The sequence below is a fragment of the Stenella coeruleoalba genome, assembly GCF_951394435.1.
Source record: "Stenella coeruleoalba genome assembly, chromosome: 11".
NCBI classification, from domain to species: Eukaryota; Metazoa; Chordata; class Mammalia; order Artiodactyla; family Delphinidae; genus Stenella; species Stenella coeruleoalba.
In genome coordinates, this window is record NC_137157.1 from 22,918,899 (window position 1) to 22,942,646 (window position 23,748).

Here is a 23,748-nt window from a genome sequence, read left to right on the forward strand (position 1 = left end):
TGCGTGCCCACCCGTCTAGCTGGGGGTGGGGAGCAACAAACACAGAGTCTTAGAAAGCAAAGCAATTAATATTTTATATGTCATCCTGCTACGTATGCGTAGGAAAGAGAACTATGTACATCTGGATGATGAGAAAATCATAGGAATGTTTTTCCATTTCTTTCTGTTTGTATTTCTAAGCTTTATGCTATGAAGAAGTATAATTTACTCATAGGATTAAAAATTTTGGTCCATTTAATCCAATTGTAGCAAATTGATGTTTTAAAAATATCAAATAATCCCAGGATATAACTTCAATTACTGTAATACAGTAGCACTCAATTAAATATTAGTATACATTGCCAATAGGATATTTAGGGAGTATATATATATTTTTTTAAAAAAATTAATTAATTAATTTTTGGCTGTGTTGGGTCTTCGTTTCTGTGCGAGGGCTTTCTCTAGTTGAAATGAGATGGGGGCGTCTCATTGCGGTGGCTTCTCTTTTTTGCCGAGCACGGGCTCTAGGTGTGCGGGCTTCAGTAGTTGTGGCATGTGGGCTCAGTAGTTGTGGCTCGTGGGCTCTAGAGCGCAGGCTCAGTAGTTGTGGTGCACGGGCTTAGTTGCTCCGTGGCATGTGGGATCTTCCCAGACCAGGGCTGAAACCCGTGTCCCCTGCATTGGCAGGCAGATTCTTAACCACTGTGCCACCAAGGAAGCCCTCATTGATTGTTTTTTTAAGTTTCAGTAATGAGCAGGGTAGAAAGATTTTCATTATCATAAAAATTGTATTATAGTAATTTCCTTGCAGTTTGCTAATTATTTTTCCCACCTCAAATTCTTGAAAATGTGAAAACACTGTCCAATTCTTATTGTCTCAATAATGAGTGTTCTGAATAAATCTACTGCATTTATACAAAGTTTTAAAGTTTTGATAGTACAATATAAAATGGTCTAAGAGTAAAATGATTCAATTATTTTTTACACTTGTGCACTTCTTATGTGTGCAGCATTATGGAAACACAAAGTTTAATGAGACAATTGTCTAGTGTCAGTGTTTACAGTGTAGGCCCTTAAGGGGGAAATTTCATTGCGATTCCTTGTACCATTGTTAACTGCAAAAGATTGTCTCTGTTTTCCAGTGGGAAAAGGGACTGTCTTTTTTCCATTGTGTTGCAGGAGTGGGGTAGCTTTTTTATTTAATTAAAAAAATTTTTTTTATTGAAGTATAGTTGACATATATAAACTATATTAGTTTCAAATGTATAATATAATGATCTGATATTTGTATATACTGTGAAATAATCACCACAATAAGTCTAGTTAACATCTGTTACCATACAGAGTTAAAAATTTTGTTTTTTCTTGTGATGAGGTCTTTTAAGATCTACTCTCTTAGCAACTTTCAAATATGCAATACAGTGTTCTTAGCTATAGTCACCATGCTGTGCATTACATCCCCGGGACTTAGTTATTTTATAACTGGAAGTGTATACCTTTTGATCCCCTTCACCCAGTTCTTCCACCCTCCACCCCCGCTGCCTCTGGCAACCACCAATCTGTTCTCTGTATCTATGAGCTTGGTTATTTGTTGTTGTTTTTTAGATTCCACATATAAGAGAGATTATACAGTATTTGTTTCTCTCTATCTGACTTATTTCACTTAGCACAATGCCTTCAGGGACCAACCATGTTGTTGCAAATGGCAGGAATTCCTTCTTTTTTTATGGCTGAATAAAATTTCATTGTATACATGTACATACCACATCTTTTTAAAAATTGAAATATAGTTGATTCAGGGGGTTGAATCATTTTTTCGCTTTGTGAAAAGAAACTATACAAAACACAACTCTGAGAGAGTGGCTCTAAGTCCACCCTTTTCAGACCAGTAGGTTTATACCCACTAAGGGGCAGGGCCGAGAGACTGTAGAAAACCATCTCTATATTCTGTGCCGACTCTAGCATGTGGCACCTGCTAGTTAGCCCTTGTGTATTGGTTCATACCTTTTAGGTGTTAAGGACCAGAAAGGTGAACTCAAACTTACCTAACCCAATAGAAAGTTTATTGGCTTATATTACTGTAAAACTGAGAGGTAGAATGGCCTTCAGGGTTAGTTTGCTATAGGAGCTCAGTGATGTCACTCAGGACTTAGTTCACTTTTCAAGTTCACCTTTCGAAGTGCCAGCTTTATCCAAAGGCTTCCTGCCCCCATGGGTGCAAGATGGCCGTCAACAGCTCCTGGGTCTACATACTTCTTCCATGTCAGAGAAAGATAGACTTTCTCCTCCAAATATCAAAGAGAATGCAGGGCTTCACTGTTATTAAACCAGTTTATGTCATGTCACCAGTTGCTGTGACCAGAGAAATGCCACATGATAGATCACTGAGGTAAAAGGTGATTGTCTCTGGCTATTTAGGTCTGAAGCTAAAGGGGTATCAATTCCACCCATGACTAAGCATAGAGGAGGGCCAGCTCCCCAAAGGAAACTCTGAGTACTTTTAGAAATGGGAGAAAGTGGGGGAATTTTAGGTAATCAACTAAACAATTGCCCACTACAGTTTGCTTCTTTATCCTCTGCTACTCATGATTTCTTAGCTCCTCTTCTTGCAGTTGGAAGTTCTTGAACTTGATTTATAATCCCCCATGCTCTGTCCCATTCCCCACCAATTCTTCTCGTTCTATTCATACACGAAGTCTGTTCTTAGAAGGATGGTTTTATGGAAAGGTGGAAATTTCCCTGGAACTCATCCTTTGCCACCCAAAACAGTGAGGTCATGATAAAAAGCCCCTTCTACTGTGCTGGGAACAAGAACCAGAGGAGCCTCCTGGAAACATGACATTGTCAGGATAAAGCCAGCACTGGCCATGGAAATCATCTGGTCAACATGGCTCTAGCTCAGCATAGACAAGGTACACAGTACAAGCAGGATGATAGGACTCGTGACCCTCGGTGTGTAGTCAGTGGTAAAGTTTCTTGGATGCTGGGAGGCCTGGGACTTCTAGTTCTAACATATATCCTTGATCAGCGATGTGATGTGCTGCCTACAAAGGACTCACTAGTCCTTGTAGCTGACAGCACAAGGGGGAACCAAGGCCAGGAAAGAGGAGTTCAAGACCTTGAAGGCAAGAGAGTAAAAGGATTGAGATCTTCCCAACTAGGTGGGAAGAAGAGTATCTACCACTGAGTACGGTGAGCTTCAGTCATTCATGAAATATTTAGCAAGTTCTGACTCCGCTCTAGAGGCTGTGCTGGCCTTGGAGATACAGTGATGAACTTGCGAGCTCTCTGCTTGCATGGAGCATTAAGTAATGTGGGCATGCATTAGTCAAGTTTCTCTTGGCTTTGGGGAGGAGAATTGATCCTGCAAGCTTGTTAGAAGAATACTGGAGGTTCTTAGAGAATTCACAGGAGGAGCAGGGACTATGGCAGCTTGGGGCACCTTACTGGCTAGAGGTTAACAATCTTCTCTGAGAGTGCTATTGTTGGTGTGAAGGGGTTTCTGTGTCCAGTCTCTGTGGGTCTCAGTTCCAAATTCCTAGAGGGAAAATCTGATTGGTCCACCTTGAGTGAATGAAGTACAGACATGGTTGTCAGAGGCCTACCCTGTTGAGTGCAGTTTCCAGAGAAGGGCAGATGCTGTGAACCTGAAGGCCACTCTCTGTGGACAGGAAGGTAGATAAGCAAGAGCAATTACAGCCCAATGTCACCAGTGCTATGCTAGGGGGAGCGTGAAGTTGTGTGGGAGTGTGTCAGTCAAGATTCTTTTGGAGACAAAGGTTTAGAAACCCAGCTTAAGCCAACCTATGCAAAAAGGGGAACTTCTTGGAAGGCTCACATTGAGAAGGGTGAGGGGCAGGTGGTATCAGGAGTCACTGGAACTGGGCACTTGAATCCTACTAGGTTTTTTTTTTCTGAGTCTCTCAACCCTGCTTCTCTTTATGTTGTCAACTTCTTTTTCTTAGGAAAAAATTTTTGAAATTTGAAATATGGCCACTGGCAGCTCCTGAGTCCCATATCTCTTGGCCTTACCACCAGAGAATAAATCTTTTTGTCCAGCTTCAGTTACAAAAATCCTAAGGAATGACCCAATTGGCTTGGCTTTAGGTATGAATCCATCCCTTAACCAATTAACTGTGTCTAGAGAGGCAGGATAGTGTAAAAAACATATTCCATGGTGATGGTTAAATGACAAACCAAAATGATTAATACCAAATGCTTTAGTTTAATATTCCCTGTACTAGTTATCTATTGCTGCTTAAGTTACCTCCAAACTAGTGGCTTAAAACAACATTAAGTATTTATGATCTCACATAGTCTCTGCGGTTTGAAATTCAGGACTGGCTTAGCTGCTCAGGGTCCTTGCTGAGGTTCAGTCAAGATGTCAGCTGGGGCTGAAGTCATCTGAAGGCTTGACTGAGGCTGCAGGGTTTGCTTCCATGACAGCTTACTCACATGGTGCTTAGTTCCTTTACATGTGGTCCTGTCCACAGGCAGCTTGAGTATCCTCATGACATGGTGGCTGGCTTTTCCCAGGATGAGCAATCCCACGAGAGTGCAAGGTGAAAGCCATAATGTCTTTAATGGCCTAGTCTCAGAAGTCACACTCTATCATTTCTGCAATATCATTTTCTACGTATCGGTCAGATCTATTAAATGTGGGAGGGGACTGTACAAGGGTGTGATTCCCAGGAGGTAAGAATTAGTGGGGCCATCTTGGAACTGTCTTAGTCTAGCACATTCCTCAAAACACATCCTGAAGACTTGGGATGTTAAAAGTTGTTACATGAAGAAGGGGATTTGCAGTCAAGTCAGTTTGAGAAAAGATATGTAAAACCAAGTTAAATAGGTTTCTTTCCTGCAGTGTTTCCATATGGCTTTTAGTACATTGATACCTGCTTTGAATTCCTGAAAGGGGTAGAGTACACCACAATTTCTTTTTCATTCTCCAACTTTTCCTCCAGTGGGCCCTTCTACCCTCCCCATCCCCATTTCCTTCCCTCTACAAACATATCAGAATGCTGCCTGTCTCTTGTGTAGAATGTATGTTTCTGGCAAAGCAATACATTTTCATTTGGAGTTGCTCATCCTTGACCCTCCAAAACCTTCCTATTTATTTGGGCGATGTACATCATGAAAACCTAAGAGTTACTGAAAAGTAAAGGAACACATTTTCTTGTGAGGTGAGTGGACAGTCTCTGAGGAAATTCTGCAGAAAAGTTTTACAAAGCTCTCTATGTCGGCCATGGTGTTGGGTGATATTGAGTCATATAGTGACAAACACTGTTTGAAGGCCAGCAGCCTTACATGCAAGTTTGGGTGGCTTCTTTAAAATGTGTTTGTTGGTAGAAACACACGGTACGGGTTAGTCAGATCTTGTACTTTGAGTTTTTGCCAACAAATACTGAACCTTTCAGTTTGGCACCTTCTCCACCTCCCCTTGTCTAAGTGGCTTTTTTGGTGGTTGTTTCTTTGTTTAGGTTACTTGTTACGGCAACAACCCAATTTATTTAAAGTGTTTTATGGTGGTTACACCATCTTGAATTATTTAACTCAGTTATAAAAACTAAGGTAGTATGTATGTGAAAGCTCCTACACCATATGTGTTTGTGGAAATGTGCTTATTGAGATGTTTCCAAGCACAGCATCTGCTCTTATAAATCTTTTTTTTTTTTTTACGGTACGCGGGCCTCTCACTGTTGTGGCCTCTCCCGTTGCGGAGCACAGGCTCCGGACGCGCAGGCTCAGCGGCCATGGCTCACGGGCACAGCCGCTCCGCGGCATGTGGGATCTTCCCGGACCAGGGCACGAACCCGTGTCCCCTGCAACGGCAGGCGGACTCTCAACCACCGCGCCACCAGGGAAGCCCTGCTCTTATACATCTTTTATAATATTTTGCCTTAAGCCCATGCAATAATTGATCTCCACCATCTGATAATTTTTAATTTAAGACAGTTTGCCCTCTTATGTTTTTGATAAATGATAATTTTTAAGATTTTGGAGCAAAAAAGCATCTAAGTTAAAAAGAAGAATGATCAGTAAAAATGTCTTCCCGGAGATCTTTAATTTCCTTTATCCAATGCATACCTTTAGAGAGGGATGAAGTCTGTGCACTTAGAAGAGTAAGGTCTTCCGAATGTTATTGGGCTTACTCTGGGTTCCTGAGTACCATGCTCTCAGGCATCCTGCCTTTCTGCACAAAATGGAATTTCACAATGTCCAGTGTTGCCCAATGGCTTCTTTTAACTTGGCTTTGGTTTCCTCTGTGGAGAGAAGACTTAATTAAATCCCCAAATACAATCCCACAGAGACCTGTACGTGCCCAGCTGCTGATTTCAGAAAATAATGAATCATGCAATAAGCTAGTGTTCATCTACCTTCTTGAAATAACACTTGAAACAATATATTATTAATAATATTTCTTGAAATCTCAAAACCAGAGAATCAGCTCTATCTAGGGGACTAACTTCTTGATTTACCAAAACATACATTGGTTCAAATGTAGTGAAGGAAGTGCAACCACCTTGACTATAAAATCTGCTGCTTTTAGAGCTAGGGGAGGTGCCCAAGGACCTCCAAATATTGTGTACATCAGTGTCTCCCTAGCGTGATTTGCAAGCCACTATCAGAATGCGAGATGATTTTTGGTGGTGTGTGGATAAACTTTCAAAAAAATTGTAGTCGTTATTCACATGTTGTAGTGGGTTGAACTGTGTTCCTCTCAAAATTCCAGAACTTCACCCAGGACCTCAGAATGTGACCTTATTTGGTAGCAGGGTCTTTGCAGATGTAATTCGTTAAGGATCTTGAGATGAAATAATCTTAGAGTGGGCCTTGAATCCAATGACTTTATAAGAGAAGGGAGAGGGCGATTTGGACAGAGACATACAGAGAGAAAAAGCTCATGTGAATACTGAGGTAGAGATTGGAATGATGTCTGTACAAGCCAAGGGACATCAAAAAGCTAGGAGAGGGGGTGTGGAATAGTTTCTCCTCCAGGAGGAACCAACGCTATTGACACCGTTATTTTGAACTTCTGGCTTCTTGACTAGTGAGAGAATAAATTTCAGTTGTTTTAACCTACCCAGTTTTATAGTATTTTGTTATGGCAGCCCTAGGAAATGAATACACTTAAAATTTATTATATAAAATATACATGGTGTATAAAACCTGTTGTTTCACAGTCGTTACTATTTAGACGGGAATTCTCTAACTAATTTAGGTAGCAAAAAGTACATTGATTAAAAAAAATTAAGTAAATAGTCCCATAGGAGGTAGGAAGGTATTGCAAAACTGTTGTAGGTGCCACGTGGATGGAGGACCAATTTGGGAAGCATTGCTATTGGCAACCCACAGGGTCTTTCTGCCTGGAGTGGCATTGTGGGAGATCTGGGTCAACTCTTATCTCTACCCCTAATCAACTCAGTGATTTGGGTAAAATACAAATAATGGCCTTGACAAGCCCCGTCTTCCTCAGCCGTAAAATGGGGACAGTAATAAATATCTCACAGAACTTATGTGGGGTTTATGAGTTCCTTCTCCTTCAGCCTTGAAATACTGAAAGCTTACTTATCTGAACCCATTTTTTCTGAGTGTGGGGGTGGGATCTCCTGGCAGCTGGGCCGATGTACAAAAGAACATTTTGTAATCAGTACTCACAAATGTGAGTTGCGGTTGATAAATATATAGGGCTGAGCAATAAGAGGAGTGAGTTGTGGTAAAGCAGGAGGAACTGATGCAAATAGCCCTTGATGAGTCATAGCTGAAGCCAACTTTCTATTATTTCTGGGCCTTATTATGCATATTATGAGTTACGATGGCCTTTATTTCTCCCTCTTTTCAACCCTATCATCTTGGATTTCATAAAAGTGAGTAAAAGAACTCTAGACATAGTCTGATAGATATAGGAAAGTATGTGTTTGAGAGAGTTCGGAGAAATTTTGTAAATTTGATGTGGATCCCTGGAAATACTCTAGGATGGTTTCCTAAGCAGACTTGGCTGGTATTGGCAAGGTGACCTGGAGTGGGAAGGGAATAACACAGCTAACGTCTATTGTGTACTAGCCAGTGGATAGACACTGTGTTAAATGCTGTCTTACTTAATCAGCTCTGAAATCTCTGAGTTAGGTATTGCTAAATAAAATTCTTATTTTACAGATAGGGAAACTGAGGCATGGAGAAGTTCAGTAACTTATCCCAGATCATTTAAGTAGAGATTAAGTAACTTGTTCCAGTTTATCAAACAAGGCAGTCTGCCCCAAGAGCTTGTACTCCTAGCTGTTTATTATGCTCTGTAAAGGCTTAAAAAATGTAGAAATACAGGAAGGGGAAGAATGCATCTAAATGGTGCAAGAGAGAGAACTAGAAGTCAGGAAGAACTTACTGCAACCCTGGCTCTGCCACTTAGCAACTCTTTGACCTTAGGCGAGCTACTTAAACTCTATGCACTTCAGATTTCCCATCTGTAAAATGGATGCAATAATATGTACATCATAATATTCTTGTGAGGATTAAATAGGATGTATTCAGTGCAATGTGGGATGCATGGGAAATAGCCTGCATTATACCAAGTCGTTCTCCTGAGGTAAATTACTTAATCCTTACAATAAACCTTTGAGGTGGATGTTCTTGTTATTACTGCTATTTTACAGGTGAGAAAATTAAGGTTTAAAGACAAGAAGTAACTTTCTCAACATTACCTAGTCAGCACACCACAGAGCAAGAATTCAAACTTAGGAAGTCTGATTCCACAGCACAAGCTCTCATCTACGTTTATTATCTTCCTTTCCTATGTGAAAAAGACTTGGGAGTTGGGGTTAAATACAAATTTGAGAAGATTCTACAAGTATAGCAACTGGTGAAAAAGCCAGTTCGTATTTAGGGCACATTCAGACAAGAATAGGGTCCAGTGCAGATGATATACTCTGTGCTGTTCAGATTGTGTCTGGAGTAGTGTGTTCAAGTTTGGATGGTATTTTTTAACCAGTACTAACAAACTGGAAATGACTATGATAATGAGAGAGGTTGGAAGTGATCTCAAAAGAGCAACAGCTGAAAATATTCTGATTTGATGAAGGCCTGCAAAGGATCAGAGAGATAGATGTCTTTGGGAAAGGCTGATTGCCCAGCAGGTCGACAGTACCTTGATGTAATCAGTATGGGTCCTGACTCTGTTCCCAGACTTGCAGGTCCAAGAATATCACTGTATCAGTTAATATTCAGAGTTGATCATATATGTGGTGATTGACTCACACTAACCAAACTTCTAGGAGACTGATGCATATACCAGAATGCCAATTGCTTAAAAGTAGGAACATAAGCACTGAACAGCTTTTATACATGTATTTGCTGATCAGAGCATCTATTTTGTTTAGGGGGGTGCCTTATATTCTTTTGTCAGAATGTATATTATACTGTGGTAAGCTAATTTGTTAGCTTGCAGGTAGGGTAAAATCACGGGCCCTTTACAGTTTCTGACTTAGAATGATAGTCAAAAATTGATGCCTTGGGACTTCCCTGGTGGTGCAGTGGTTAACAATCTGCCTGCCAATGCAGGGGACACGGCTTCGAGCCCTGTTCCGGGAAGATCCCACATGCTGCAGAGCAGCTAAGCCTGTGCGCCACAACTACTGAGCCCGCGTGCCACAACTACTGAAGCCTGCGTGCCTAGAGCCCATGCTTTGCAACAAGAGAAGCCACTGCAATGAGAAGCCTGCTCACTGCAAAGAAGAGTAGCCCCTGCTCGCCGCAACTAGAGAAAGCTCGTGCACAGCAACAATGACCCAATGCAGCCAAAAATAAATAAATAAATATATTAAAAAATTGACACCTCATTATCTTATTAACTTGATTTATTAACTTACTCTTAACTTTTTATCTCATTATTTTATTAACTGAGTTTATTCATATGAACAATATTTCATATGTGGTTTTGAACATTTGTATCTTGTCATCTGCAAGTTGTATGCTTATATTCTTTACCTATTTCCTTTCTTATTTATTTATTTATTTATTTATTTATTTATTTATGGCTGCGTTGGGTCTTCGTTGCTACACGTGGGATTTCTCTAGTTGCGGCGAGCGGGGGCTACTCTTCGTTGCGGTGTGCAGGCTTCTCATTGCAGTGGCTTCTTTTGTTGCAGAGCATGGGCTCCAGGTGCGTGGGCTTCAGTAGTTGTGGCTCGCGGGCTCTAGAGTACAGGCTCAGTAGGAGTGGTGCACAGGCTTAGTTGCTCTGTGGCATGTGGGATCTTCCCGGACCAGGGCTTGAACCCATGTCCCCTGCATTGGCAGGCGGCTTCTCAACCACTGTGCCACCAGGGAAGCCCCAGTTGGGTAATTTTTAATTAGATGGTCAATTTTTTTTATAGTGTAAAGGGTTTAAAAATATTATTTATAACATTAGGCAAATTATTTAAAGTCAATAAATTTTTAAAAATATTTTAATTTTATTGGAATATAGTTGATTTACAATGTTGTGTTAGTTTCAGGTGTACAGCAAAGTGATTCAGTTATATTGAATACATTTACATATATTTATTCTTTTTTATTATTTATTTATTTATTTAATGATCACGCTGCGTGGCATGTGGGATCTCAGTTACCCAATCAGGGATTGAACCCATGCCCTTCCTTGGCAGAGTCCTAACCACTGGACTGCCAGGGAATTCCCTTTTTATTCTTTTTTAGATTCTTTTCTCATATAGGTTATCACAGTATATTGAGTAGAGTTCCCTGTGCTATACAGTAGGTCCTTGTTGGTTATCTATCTTGTATATAGTACAAGTAGTTCTTTTTTCTACTACATGTATAGAGTAGTATATGTATGCTCATCCAAGGCTCTTGATTTATCCCTCAACTAAAGTCAATACATTTTTATTTAAAGAATTTTACATGTGATCGCCTCCACTGTCCATCAAGGTCACCTTAGTTCCTCCAAAGTTTGAGTCAGGGTTTATCTTCAAGACAGCCCTTTTAAAAAGAAGCTATGCTTAATCCACAGTTGTCCTATCTTTTAGCCCATAATTCTTTTAGTTGGACTTCTTTTGTCTCCACTTGAATATGGACACATTGATAACATCAAACATTTCCCCACTAGAATCTTGGGCATTCTTCATGTAATTTACTTTAGGACCACTTATAGGCTCAGAGTAGATGGATTTGCCTGGTTTTCAGACACCCTCTAAAACTGAGTTCAAATCATATTCGCTCCAAGAATGATATAGACTGTGGGATATGCCAATACCTAAGGTAAAAAAATTTAACTACTAGGGCTTTCATACTTTTAGCAGATGTTGTAGTTCTTTCCGAAGATCTAACAAATAGTTCTGTGAGTGAAGCAAAACCACACAGTTACTCTGTGAGGCATTTCCAGCAATGTGAGTCTACAGGAAAAGCCCCATAGGGATAGACCTCAACTATAGGGTTGTTTTTTACTGATTGATAGGTTCTTTGTATGAATATATATCTATTTAATATATTTGTCTATATTTAAGTAATTCAGATAAACTGATATATATGTATACAAAGTAAAATAAAGTATAAAATTGTATTATATCAGTTGCAAATATATTTTGTCATAATTTGCTTGCTTTTCGACTTTATGTCTTCTGCCATACACATAATATATTTTGGGTTTTATGTTTTGTCAAGACAGTTTTCTCCTCCCAAGATTATAGATATATTTTCCCATTTTTCTTTTATCCTTAAAAAAATTTACATCTTAAATACATGTTGGAATTTATTTTTAAGTATGGTGTGAGGAAGGCATTTAGTTTTCCTTTTTTTCAAATGGATAGCTCCTTGTCCCAACACCATTTATTAAATAATCTGTCAGTACCTGTATGATTTTAAGTGCCTCATTTATCACATTCTAAGATCATTGGCTGTTTTTCACAATAATGTTTTTCACATTATTTCAATTATTGTGACTTCATAATACATTTTGATACTTGGCAAAGTAAGTCCTGTTTCTTGTTCATTTTTCTAAAAAAAAAAATGTTGACTTTTTGGCACATCTCATAGATGAACTTTAAAACTAACTTGCCAACTCTATAAAATATCCTGTTGGAATTTTGACTAAAATTGCATCACAGTTTTTATTTAACTTGGGGAGTATTAATATCTGTATAATGTTGAACCTTTTTATCTAGGAATATCTTTCACAGCCTTCATTAAAATTATATGGTTATCTTCAATAAATTTCATACTTTTAAGTTTTTTCCTAAGTAATTCAAGGTTTCATTGGAATCGAATTTGGCTTTCTTCTCTATTACATTTTCAAATAAGTTTTTGTTGATTATAGAAAGGCTGTAGATTTTTATTTTATTATTATTATATTTTATAAATTTATTTTATTTATTTTTGGCTGCATTGGGTCTTCATTACTGCTCACGGGCTTTTTCTAGTTGCGCCGAGCGGGGGCTAGTCTTCATTGCAGTGTGCAGGCTTCTCATTGCAGTGGCTTCTCTTGTTGCAGAGCACGAGCTCTAGGCACACGGGCTTCAGTACTTGTGGCACGTGGGCTCAGTAGTTGTGGCTCACGGGCTCTAGAGCGCAGGCTCAGTAGTTGTGGTACACGGGCTTAGTTGCTCCGCGGCATGTGGGATCTTCCTGGACCAGGGATTGAACCCGTGTACCCTGCATTGGCAGGTGGATTCTCAACCACTGTGCCACCAGGGAAGCCCCTGTAGATTTTTATATGTTAATCTTGTTTTTATGTTTCTGAAAAATTTAATTAGTCCATACAGATATTATGTGATTGCCTTGGATTTTCTAGGTATCTGTCTACTTTGCCAATATTCATACTTATTTCTTTTGTGCTGATCTTTTTGTATTGACCAGTAACTCTAGGACAAAATTATTGACCATAAAAGTAGGCATCATATTATATTGTTCCTGACTTTTATGGAGATGTGGTCTAATATTTTATTTTTCAGAATGATATTTGGAAATTGGCAAAATATTGATAATTGTTGAAGATGAGTGATAGGTACATGGAGCTCATTAATCTATTTTCCCTATATTTGTGTATGTTTGAAAATTTCTATGATAACGAGTTAAATTAAAAAAGAGAGTCGAATAAAAAAAAGAAAAGAACAAGACTTGTTTTTGGTTTTTGGTAGAAACCCCTTTTCAAATTAAGGAATTATCCTGTTTCCCTAACTTACGGTAAATTTTTTATTTGGGAATGGTAGTAGGATTAAATGTGTCTTCAAAAAAATATTTTTGAACAAAAAATTGAAACAGGGTCCACACATATCAAAAAACCAAGGAAAAAAGTAAATATGAGAATCTCAATATAAAAAATTGAGAATTCATTCGCCAAATATATATTTAGATTGGCTTCTCTCTTTTCATCAGCTGACAGTTTTCAGTAAGAGCAGAAGTGTCTCTGGGACATAGCACATTGCTGAAAACAAAGAAGGGGCTAAATAAATAATGTTTCATCGTTAGAGGGTTTTTTGTTGGGGAGAGATGTAGGGCGTGGAAGCTGTTTTGTACCACCTAGATCCCCCCTCCAGGACTGAAGGACTTATTCCCCTTGCTGTTGGGATCATAGTTGGCTGACACTCTCTAGCTGCCAGTCCTTTCCAGGAATTGCCTGTGGCTGAAGAGAACCACTTTGCTCAAGCTTCTACCCTATTCCCGGGAGCAGCTGCCTCCAATGACTAACCTGTGTGGAGCTGTAACATCCCAGCACCCTTGCCCAACTCACGGCAGGTTGAAAGGGCTCTGCTAGCTCCAAAGCTCCATGCCGGGTGGCTGAGGCTTTAGGGTTGCCAGATAAAATAAATACAGGCTGTCTAGGTAAATTTGAATTTTAGATAAACAACAAATAAATTTTTAGAATCAGTATGTCCCCAGTATTGCATGGAACATATTGCTGCTAAAATTCTTTTTGCTGTTTCTCTGAAATTTGAATTTAACTGGGCACCCTGCATGTTTATTGGCTAAATCTGGCAGCCCTCTGAGACATCACAGCCTAACCTCTTGTCCTGTATTTCCGCTTTTTTCCCTCATTCCCCAACCAACTTCCTGCATGCTGACCTCTGTCTCAGAGTCTGCTTCTGAGTAATGAGTCTGCAACAGACTGAAAATTAAAATAAAATGCCTTTCTTTGCCCTGCCCAAATTTTAGAACCAGTTGACAGATTGGCACATGGATTCAAAAGATCCTCTTAGGTTGATTATTGCAGAGCTGAGACTACAGAACACAGCTCAGAGCCTAATGGGTCACTCGTATGTCATTCCCAAGTGCATTTACTCAGTCTGCCCCACTGAGCCTGTTTTATAGCTGTTCCTATTACCTGTTCATCAGTTAGGTAAGTCATTCCTCCTCTCCTGGGGAGTAAGGAGGAGGGCAAGAAGCCAGGACTGTTAGTCTTGCGACGGTCCCTCTACATGAAAATTTGAAGCCTATACAGTGCTTTGTATAAGATAAAAGCAGCCCTGTTTGAGTGGTCAGTGCAAAGGATTATATATGAGCCTGATGCAAAAAACAGGCTGGGGCCTTCCGTAAGTACGGCTTCTGTCTCCTTTGCTTCCTTTGTCTCTTCTCCCCTAAGTGAAGGATTTCCTCAGGACTATGCTTAGCTCTTTTCTCTGTGTGTCTGCTTTGTAGCGCTTTTATGGGCGTGGCCTTCAAATCAACATTTGCCTTGGCCTCTGTCCCGAGCTCTAGTTCTATATTTCCAGAAGTTCTGTTCTCTATTCCTCATTTTTTTGAAAGTACCCTAAATGCGGTATGTCCCTGCTTCAGTCACACTCTTGCTTTGGTGTGAAGAAATTCTCATTCAAGCTGCCAAGCAGTGAGGAGCGTGTTGTGAGGAGGACGCACGTGGGAACCTGGGGAAAGCAAACACCAAGGCTCCAAGAAGAGCAGGGACTGGAGAATGGGACAAGACTCAAATGACCTTTGTTTTCAATTCTCAAAGTATCTATTTCTTGAGTGCCTACTATGTGCCGGGCGAGGAAGGAATCCCCAAATGCCCAGTGAAGGGACCTCAGCTACAACTGTTGGTAGATTTCTACTCTAATGCTTCACTATTAATGGGACTCACTTTCTGCACGTCTTGCTTCCTTCTGACTTAACTGCTGGGTTAGGTTTTTCCTCTTACAGCTTTTGCTTCTTCATTTTACTTACGCTTTATGGTTCTTTTCAAGTTCATGACCCTTCTTAGTACCCTTTCAGGGTCACCTACATTTAACAGCCTTATTTCCTTGTGTGTGTGTTCTCCCCAGATTCCTGAGACAATTAATCTGATCTGCTGTGCTCAGGGTTTTGAACCAGAGCAGCTCATAGGTCCTTGGTCAACCTATAGGTCCTTAAAAATGGCCAGTTCACCGTATGCATTAAATGGCCAGTGATTCTAATTCTTTAAGGCAGTGATATTCAAGCTGTGCTCCAAAGAGCACTCAGAGGCTCTGCAGGAGGTGAGGGGCATGCTGAGTGGATGGGCTTCCTAACTTCCTTTTCTCTCCTTTTACTAAAATAATTCCAATTTTATTCGCTTTATATTTTCAGGTTCTAAGATTATATTTGAAAGACGTGTTCTGCTTGAAGGTTTTCTAAGTGTGTCTGTTCTGGTTTTAATCACATCTTTTCCTCTTCCATCTTTCAAACCATTCGAGAAGTAGATGCAGTATTTAGATGGAGATTTTTTAAAAAACAGCTTTATTATGGGTGAAGTTCAACTGGGGATTGCAGCCTGCGTTTGTGGTAACAACCAGGTATCCCGATGTTGTTTTTCTAAGCCTTGACTTTAGGACAGCTCACCCAAGGTAGTAATGCCCTTCCCTGATAGTCCCCAGCTTTTTGCTCTTTATTAATTCTTAGGGTTGTCCATGCCCCGTGTGATGATTTCCCTTGGTAGAGGAGATGGTCAATTTCTCCTCCTTCTTTTTTTTTTTCCCCTATCTTCTGATGCTAGCAATGTAAGTTCTTGTTTTTTTTGTTTTTTCTCCTCCTTATTTCTTGAAACCACACTCCTAATACCAACCACAGCTCCTCTGAGTATCCTCCTGTGACAACAGGTAGGCGGTGTATCTTTTGCTACCAGAAGGCTCTGAAATGGGACAGAAGAGGAACATGAATTAGATTATCTGCACTCTTGATTGAAAATAAGTCTCCATTCTATTTCTTTCTTGCTTGCTTTTTTTTTTTTAAGATTTTTTTATTGCTCCATTTTTTTTCTTTTTTTTTAAACATCTTTATTGGAGTATAATTGCTTTACAATGGTGTGTTAGTTTCTGCTGTATAACAAAGTGAATCAGCTATATGCATACGTATATCCCCATATCCCCTCCCTCTTGGGTCTCCCTCCCACCTTCCTTATCCCACCCCTCCAAGTGGTTGCAAAGCACCGAGCTGACCTCCCTGTGCTATGCAGCTGCTTCCCACTAGCTATTTTACATTTGCTACTGTATATATGTCAATGCTACTCTCTCACTTTGTCCCAGCTTCCCCTCCCCCCACTGTGTCCTCAAGTCCATTCTCTACGTCTGCGTCTTTATTCTTGTCCTGCCACTAGGTTCGTCAGAACTATTTTTTTTAGATTCCATATATACGTGTTAGCATACAGTATTTGTTTTTCTCTTTCTGACTTTCTTCACTCTGTATGACAGACTGTAGGTCTATCCACCTCACTACAAATAACTCAGTTTCGTTTCTTTTTATGGCTGAGTAATATTCCATTGTATATATGTGCCACTTCTTCTTTATCCATTCATCTGTCGATGGACACTTAGGTTGCTTCCATGTCCTGGCTATCGTAAATAGAGCTGCAAGGAACATTGTGGTACATGACTCTTTTTGAATTATGGTTTTCTCAAGGTATAGTAGTGGGTTTCCAGGGTCATATGGTAGTTCTATTTTTAGTTTTTTAAGGAACCTCCATACTGTTTTCCATAGTGGCTGTATCAATTTACATTCCCACCAACAGTGCAAGAGGGTTCCCTTTTCTTCAGCACACCCTCTCCAGAATTTATTGTTTGTAGATTTTTTGATGATGGCCATTCTGACCAGTGTGAGGTGATACCTCATTGTAGTTTTGATTTGCATTTCTCTAATGATTAGTGATGTTGAACATCATTTCATGTGTTTGCTGGCAATCTGTATATCTTCTTTGGAGAAATGTCTATTTAGGTCTTTTGCCCATTTTGGGATTGGGTTGTTCGTTTTTTTGGTATTGAGCTGCATGAGCTGCTTGTATACTTTGGAGATTAACCCATTGTCAGTTGCTTCATTTGCAAATATTTTCTCCCATGCTGAGGATTGTCTTTTTGTTTTGTTTGTGGTTTCTTTTGCTGTGCAAAAGCTTTTAAGTTTCATTAGGTCCTATTTGCTTATTTTTGTTATTATTTCCGTTTCTCTAGGAGGTGGGTCAAAAAGGATCTTGCTGTGATTTGTGTCATAGAATGTTCTGCCTATGTTTTCCTCTAAGAGTTTTATAGTGTCTGCCCTTACATTTAGGTCTTTAATCCATTTGGAGTTTATTTTTGTGTATGGCATTAGGAAGTGTTCTAATTTCATTCTTTTACATGTAGCTGTCCAGTTTTCCCAGTACCACTTATTGAAGAGGCTGTCTTTTCTCCATTGTGTATTCTTGCCTCCTTTATCAAAGATAAGGTAACCATATGTGTGTGGGTTTATCTCTGGGCTTTCTATCCTGTTCCATTGATCGATATTTATGTTTTTGTGCCAGTACCATACTGTCTTGATTACTGTAGTTTTGTAGTATAGTCTCAAGTCAGGGAGCCTGATTCCTCCAGCTCCGTTTTTCTTTCTCAAGATTGCTTTGGCTACTCGGGCTCTTTTGTGTTTCCATACAAATTGTGAAAATTTTTGTTCTAGTTCTGTGAAAAATGCCATTGGTAGGTTGATAGGGATTGCATTGAATCTGTAGATTGCTTTGGGTAGTATAGTCATTTTCACAATGTTGATTCTTCCAATCCAAGAATGTAGTGTATATCTCCATCTGTTTGTATCATCTTTAATTTCTTTCATCAGCGTCTTATAGTTTTCTGCATACAGGTCTTTTGTCTCCTTAGGTAGGTTTATTCCTAGGTATTTTATTCTTTTTGTTGCAGTGGTAAATGGGAATGTTTCCTTAATTTCTCTTTCAGATTTTTCATTAGTGTATAGGAATGCAAGAGATCTCTGTGTATTAATTTTGTATCCTGCTACTCTACCAAATTCATTGATTAGCTCTAGCAATCCTCTGGTAGCATCCTTAGGCTTCTCTATGCATAGTATCATGGCATCTGCAGACAGTGACAGCTTTATTTCTTCCTTTCCAATTTGGATTCCTTTTATTTCTTTTTCTTCTCTGATTGCCGTGGCTGCAACTTCCAAAACTATGTTGAATAATAGGGGTGAGAGTGTGCAGCCCTGTCCTGTTCCTGATCTCAGAGGAAATGTTTCAGTTTTTCACCATTGACAATGATGTTGGCTGTGGGTTTGTCATATATGGCCTTTATTATGTTGAGGTAGGTTCCCTCTATGCCTACTTTCTAGAGAGTTTTTATCATAAATGGGTGTTGAATTTTGTCAAAAGCTTTTTCTGTATCTATTGAGATTATCATATGGTTTTTTTATCCTTCAATTTTTTAATATGGTTTATCACATTGATTGATTTGCATATATTGAAGAATCTTTGCATTCCTGGGATAAATCCCACTTGATTATGGTGTCTGATCCTTTTAATGTGCTGTTGGATTCTGTTTGCTAGTATTTTGTTGAGGATTTTTGCATCTGTGTTTGTCAGAGATATTGGCCTGTAGTTTTTTGGTGACATCTTTGTCTGGTTTTGGTATCAGGGTGATGGTGGCCTTATAGAATGAGTTTGGGAGTGTTCCTCCCTCTGCTATATTTTGGAAGAGTTTGAGAAGGATAGGTGTTAGCTGTTCTGTAAATGTTTGATAGAATTCACCTGTGAAGCCATCTGGTCCTGGGCTTTTGTTTGTTGGAAGTTTTTTTTTTTTTTTTTTTTTTTTTTGGCGGTATGTGGGCCTCTCACTGTTGTGGCCTCTCCTGTTGCGGAGCACAGGCTCCGGACGTGCAGGCTCAGCGACCATGGCTCATGGGCCCAGCCACTCCGCGGCATGTGGGACCTTCCCGGACTGGGGCACGAACCTGTGTCCACTGCATCGTCAGGCAGACTCTCAGCCACTGCGCCACCAGGAAATTCCTGTTGGAAGATTTTTAATCACAGTTTCAATTTCGGTGCTTGTGATTGGTCTGTTTATATTTTCTATTTCTTCCTCATTCAGTCTCAGAAGGTTGTGCTTTTCTAAGAATTTGTCTATTTCTTCCAGGTTGTCCATTCTATTGGCATATGGTTCCTTGTAGTTATCTCTCATGATTCTTTGTATTTCTTCAGTGTCTGTTATTACTTCTCCTTTTTCATTTCTAATTCTGTTGATTTGAGTCTTCTCTCTTTTTTTCTTGATGAGTCTGGCTAATGGTTTACCAATTTTGTGTATCTTCTCAAGGAACCAACTTTGAGTTTTATTGATCTTTGCTATTGTTTCCTTCATTTGTTTTTCTTTTATTTCTGATCTGATCTTTATGATTTCTTTCCCTCTGCTAACTTTGGGTTTTCTTTGTTCTTCTTTCTCTAATTGCTTTAGGTGTAAGTTTAAGTTGTTTATTTGAAATTTTTCTTGTTTCTTGAGGTAGGATTGTATTGCTCTAAACTTCCCTCTTAGAACTGCTTTTGCTGCATCCCTTAGGTTTTGCGTCATCGTGTTTTCATTGTCATTTGTTTCTAGGTATTTTTTGATTTCCTCTTTGGTTTCTTACAGTGATCTCTTGGTTATTGAGTGGTATATTGTTTAGCTTCCATGTATTTGTATCTTTTACAGTTTTTTTTTTTTCCTGTAATTGATATCTAGTCTCATAGCGTTGGGGTCGGAAAACATACTTGATATGATTTCAATTTTCTTAAATTTACCAAGGCTTGATTTGTGACCCAAGATATGGTCTATCCTGGAGAATGTTCCATGAGCACTTGAGAAGAAAGTGTATTCTGTTGTTTTTGGATGGAATGTCCTACAAATATCAAGTCCGTGTTGCTTAATGTGTCATTTAAAGCATGTGTTTCCATATTTATTTTCATTTTTGATGATCTGTCCTTTGGTGAAAGTAGGGTGTTAAAGTCCCTTGCTATTATTGTGTTACTGTCGATTTCCCCTTTTATGGCTGTTAGCATTTGCCTTATGTATTGAGGTGCTCCTAGGTTGGGTGCATAGAGATCTACAATTGCTATATCTTCTTGGATCAATCCCTTGATTGTTATGTAGTGTCCTTCTTTGTGTCTTGTCTCTTTCTCTCTCTTCTTTGTCTCTTGTGATAAAGTCTATGTTGTCTGATAGGAGAATTGCTACTCCAGCTTTCTTTTGATTTCCATTTGCATGGAATATCTTTTTTCTATCGCCTCACTTTCAGTCTGTATGTGTCCCTAGGTCTGAAGTGAAGTGGGTCTCTTTTAGACAGCATATGTGCAGGTCTTGTCTTTGTATCCATTCAGCCTGTCTGTGTCTTTTGGCTGATGTATTTAATCCATTTATATTTAAGGTAATTATTGATATGTATGTTCCTATTACCATTTTCTTACCTGTTTTGGGTTTGTTCTTGTAGGTCTTTTCCTTCTCTTGTGTTTCCTGCCTAGAGGAGTTCCTTTAGCATTTGCTGTAGAGCTGGTTTGGTAGTGCTGAATTCTCTTAACTTTTTCTTATCTGTAAAGGTTTTAATTTCTCCATCAAATCTGAATCAGATCCTTGCTGAGTAGAGTAATCTTGGTTGTAGGTTTTTCCCTTTCATCACTTTAAATATGTCCTGCCACTCCCTATGGCTTGCAGAGTTTCTGCTGAAAAATCAGCTGCTAATCTTATGGGGATTCCCTTGTATATTATTTGTTGCTTTTCCCTTGCTGCTTTTTTTTTTTTTTTTTTTTGGCGTTACGCGGGCCTCTCACTGCTGTGGCCTCTCCCGTTGCAGAGCACAGGCTCCAGACGCGCAGGCTCAGTGGCCATGGCTCACGGGCCTAGCCGCTCCATGGCATGTGGGATCTTCCCGGACCGGGGCATGAACCCACGTCCCCTGCATCGGCAGGCAGACTCTCAACCACTGCACCACCAGGGAAGCCCACCTAACATACTCTTATTAGATATTTCTACTGTGACTTTTCCTCATAATGAGAGAGGTGAAATCCAGGAGTTCTGGCTTTGCCTAAAGCATTAATTGTTGACATGCATCTTGTCTGCCTTCAACTTCCTAAAATGAGTAATTCTACCTAGGAGATATTCTCCCATCAGACTAGCACGTGGTTAGGCCTGGATTCAATATATTATTGTCTTGCCCTTACCATCTCTCTCTCTCTCTCTTTGCATCTTAAAGTCCTTACTTTCTAAAATTCCCGGGCCTGCTTCCTCAGGACATAAGTAATACCTGTGTCTGTTGTTTTAAAATTAATTTTTATTGAAGCATAGTTGATTTACAATGTTGTGTTAGTTTCAGGTGTACAGCAAAGTGCATCAGTTATGCATATACATATATCCACTCTTTTTTAGATTCTATTCCCATATAAGTCATTACAGAGTATTGAGTGGAGTTCCTTGTGCTATGTGTATCTTCTTAAAATAGCTGTTTCATCTTGCCAAACTTACTTAATAAGGTTTTAAGATCTCTGCCCTGACAGCTTCAGTCTTCCAATCTGTCCACATAGTCTGTAATGACCTTGTGTAGCATTCCTTGTTTTCAGGATGGTTCCCCAATTCCTGATTGACTTTTAACAGCTTTAGTGGGGTGCTTCTGAGCAGTTTTCTGACCTGGGCTTCCTTTGAGGGGTGTACTGTTTTGTTATGGCTGCTGTAACAAAAGTACATACTACAGACTGGGTGACTTAAAACAACAGAAATGTATTGTCTCAATTCTGGAGGCCAGAGTCTGTGATCAAGGTGTCGGCAAGGCTGGTTCCTTTTGAGGTCCGTGAAGGAAGGATCCACTCCAGGTCTCTCTGTTTGGCTTGCAGATGACCGTCTTCTCCTTGTGTCTCTTCACATCATCTTCTCCCTAAGTGTGTTTGTGTCTTGTGTCCAAATGCGATAGTGGTCACATTGAATAAAGTGTCCACCCTACTCCAGTGTGACCACATCTTAATTTAACAAATTACACCTGCAAGGACCCTACCTCCAAATAAGGTCACATTCTGAGGTACTGGCGGTGAGGACTCCAATATATGAATTTTGGTGGGGATACAATTCACTCCAAGCTTCTCTCCCATACCTTGGCCCCTCCTCTGTAAGGTTTCTTTGCACTCCAGATATCCTCTCTTAGTATCATCTTCTCATTTTCTGGTATAATGTTTATAGACAGGTTGGAATATTTGTCCTTTCTTACTTTTTGGTGTTCTAGCCTGGCTTTGAAGATTTCCTATTTTCCTTTTATATTGATTTAGCTTTTTCTCTAGGTCCTTCCCCTTTCTCCTAAAAAGAAAAAAATTGCGGTAAAATGCACAGAAGCTTTACCATCTTAACCTTTTTTTTTTTTTTTTTGCGGTACACGGGCCTCTCACTGTTGTGGCCTCTCCCATTGCAGAGCACAGGCTCCGGACGCGCAGACTCAGCGGCTATGGTTCACGGGCCCAGCCGCTCCGCGGCATGTGGGATCTTCCCGGACCGGGGCACGAACCCATGTACCCTGCATCGGCAGGCGGACTCTCAACCGTTGCGCCACCAGGGAAGCCCCCATCTTAACTATTTTTAAGTGTATAGTTCAGTATACACTGAACTATAAGTATAATAACATTGTTGTGTTTAAATTATATTTAACCTTTGATTTACAATTTCATTGAGTTCTTTCTCTTCCTAAAGCCAAGAAGATGACATGTCCTCTATAGAATGCTTACATTCTTCTCTAAATTTATTATGAAAAGTTTGATTTAAAGAAAAATTGAAAGAAAATACAATAAACTCTCATATACCCACATTCAACAATATTATTTAACTGTATTTTCCATGTCTATCCATATTTATATGTGTATTTATATGCATAAGTATACATATATTTAAATATTTTTGTGTTTATGAATGTGTATATGTGTATGAAAAAATATATGGTATATAATTTTCTGTACCATCTGAAGCAAATTATGGAAATCAGGACACTTTGGCCCCTAATATTTTAGCATATATCACATAAAAATAAGGATAATCTCTTACATAACTACAATATCATTATCACACCAAAAAAATGAACAAATTTCGTAACATCATCTGATACTCAGTTCATATTCAGATATCCCTCATCTTCTCCAAAATGTCTTTTATTGTTTTTTTGCTTGTTTTTTGAGAACCATCAAGGCTCATGCATTGCATTCCAATTCTTTTTTTTTATCTATTGAAACACTTTTCACTCTTTTGTATTTGAAGCCAGAATTTCAGTCTCTAAAATATGTTATGTAATTAACAAATTATGGTTGACAAGCCAAATGATTTCAAGAGATTTACGCTCAATTCTTTCCTTCGCCCTTGAACTGCTGAAGTTCAAAACAGTTTTGAACTAGCATAGAATAGAATAGGAATAGAACCTGGGTCTGCTGAACTATTGCTGCCTGTTAATACCCAGATGCTTTAATTAAAAGGCCAGTCCTCTTGGGCTTCCCTGGTGGCGCGGTGGTTGAGAGTCTGCCTGCCGATGCAGGGGACACGGGTTCGTGCCCCGGTCTAGGAGGATCCCACATGCCGCGGAGCAGCTGGGCCTGTGAGC

At 39.5% G+C, this 23,748-nt stretch overlaps 1 long non-coding RNA gene across 9 annotated transcripts in view; it reads left to right on the forward strand.

The window, feature by feature from the left end:
* Nucleotides 1-23,748, forward strand: part of LOC307193759 — a 681,048-nt gene that overhangs the window by 26,534 nt on the left and 630,766 nt on the right. The window lies entirely within an intron of this gene.